The sequence below is a fragment of the Myotis daubentonii genome, chromosome 4 (assembly GCF_963259705.1).
Source record: "Myotis daubentonii chromosome 4, mMyoDau2.1, whole genome shotgun sequence".
In the NCBI taxonomy this organism is placed as follows: Eukaryota; Metazoa; Chordata; class Mammalia; order Chiroptera; family Vespertilionidae; genus Myotis; species Myotis daubentonii.
In genome coordinates, this window is record NC_081843.1 from 38646251 (window position 1) to 38648470 (window position 2220).

Sequence of the window (2220 nt, forward strand, 5' to 3'; positions counted from 1 at the left end):
CCAGAAAATGTATTTTTTAAAATATATTTTATTGATTTTTTTACAGAGAGGAAGGGAGAGGGATAGAGCGTTAGAAACATCGATGAGAGAGAAACACCGTTCAGCTGCCTCCTGCACACCCCCCACTGGGGATGTGCCCGCAACCAAGGTACATGCTCTTGACCGGAATCGAACCTGGGACCCTTGAGTTCACAGACCAATGCTCTATCCATTGAGCCAAACCGGTTATGGCCAGAAAATGTATTTTGATTATAGAAAATAGTGTTACATTTTTGAACGTCAGTCCATGTCCTTGAAATGCAAGCCTGCTAAATTCATCTTCAAGGCCCCTCAATTGCTGGTGGCTTCACCTTCCCCTTTGGCTTTCTCCACCCACCCATCTTTTAGGGGCCATGGCTCAGAGTTATCTAACCCAAAATATCAATAGTGCTGCTATTAAGAAACCCTGCTATAGCTAATTTGTCTTTATTTCCTGAGTGATAAAATGAACATATTAGTTCCATTTCTACCTGTGGGCAGAGAGACCAGAAATAATCTTTCTGGAAAATACCTGTATTGTCTGAATGGAACCCTGGAACATCCAAGGTCATCAACCTATAACTCTTGCCCTTAACTCATAGAATATTGACAAATTGTCATAAAAGTTCTTTTGACTTTTTTCTTTCATCTGTACTGTTATCTAGTGTCTTTGTGAGACACTTCTGCCCAAAATACTAGTCTGCTTAGATGTGGCCTACCATCACCATCACCTTCAGCGTGCTATAAACAAAGCCTGTCTTTAATTGAATGCTTACCATGTGTCATGCTCTTGATATGCAACTCTTCATTTAATCTGAACAACATTTTGAGGTAGGTTTTTTTATGCTAAAACTAAGGATCAGAATTAATAGTTATCGAGAGTGTCCCTGCCACTGTGGCTGCCTATGTTTGCGGATCGCAGAGAGCAGAACCTGGCGGGGGGGGGGGGGGGGTGTCGAGATGCCGGAGCTGGCAGTGCAGTTGGTGGTAGTCCACCCCCTGGTGCTGCTCAGTGTGGTGGATAATTTTAACCCAATAGGCAAGGTTGGAAACCAGAAGTGTGTTGTTGGTGTGCTTTTGGGGTCATGGCAAAAGAAAATACTGGATGTATCCAACAGTTTTATAGTCCCTTTTGATGAAAATGACAAAGATGATTCCGTCTGGTTTTTAGACCATGATTATTTGGAAAACATGTATGGAATGTTTAAGAAGGTCAATGCCAGAGAAAGAATAGCTGCATGGTACCACACAGGCCCTAAACTACACAAGAATGGCATCGCTATCAATGAACTCATGAAAAGATACTGCCCTAACTCAGTATTAGTCATCACTGATGTGACACCAAAGGGCCTGGGACTGCCCACAGAAGCATATATTTCAGTGGAAGAAGTTCAGGATGGAACTCCAACCTCCAAAGCATTTGAGCATGTGACCAGTGAAATTGGAGCAGAGGAAGCTGAAGAAGTTGGGGTCGAACACTTGTTATGAGACATCAAAGACACTACTGTGGGCACTCTTTCCCGGTGGATCACAAACCAGGTGCATGGTTTGAAGGCACTGAACTCCAAACTTCTGGATATCAAAGGCTGTCTGGAGAAAGTGGCTTCAGGCAGCTTCCCATCAACCACCAAATCATCTACCAGCTGCAGTACGTCTTCAACCTGCTGCCAGATGTTGGCCTGCAGGAGTTTGTCAAGGCCTTTTACCTAAACAACCAACGACCAGATGGTTGTGGTGTATTTGGCCTCCCTGATCCATTCAGTGGTTGCCCTGGACAACCTCATCAACAACAAGATTGCCAACCGGGATGAAGAGAAGAAAGAAGGGCAGGCAAAAGAAGAGAGCAAAAAGGATAGAAAAGATGATGAAGATAACAACTCACCTGCCGAATCAACCAGCCCTGAAAATGGATGGAGCTGGAGCGTCGGGCCCATACCCAGCTGTCACTGGCGGTCATAAGAAAATATTAAAAAAAAAAAAAAAGATGATGAAGAGAAAGATAAGGGAAAGAGTGATAGAAAGAAAGAAGAGAAAAAGAAGAAAAAATAAAACATATAACTTTTTAACTTGTAAATTAAAATCTTATAAACTGACTTGTGTGCCACCAGAGGGTTCTTTTCATTTAAGTGCTTGTTAAAAAGCTGTATTGATAAGAGCTCTCCGCCCCAAGTCACTCTTGCTGTGGCATTACATGGAAGTGAA

General features: G+C 42.9%; 1 pseudogene; it reads left to right on the forward strand.

Annotated features, from left to right (window-relative positions):
* Positions 1-964: 964 nt before the first annotated feature.
* Positions 965-1977, forward strand: LOC132232603 (26S proteasome non-ATPase regulatory subunit 7-like; annotated as a pseudogene).
* Positions 1978-2220: the final 243 nt, after the last annotated feature.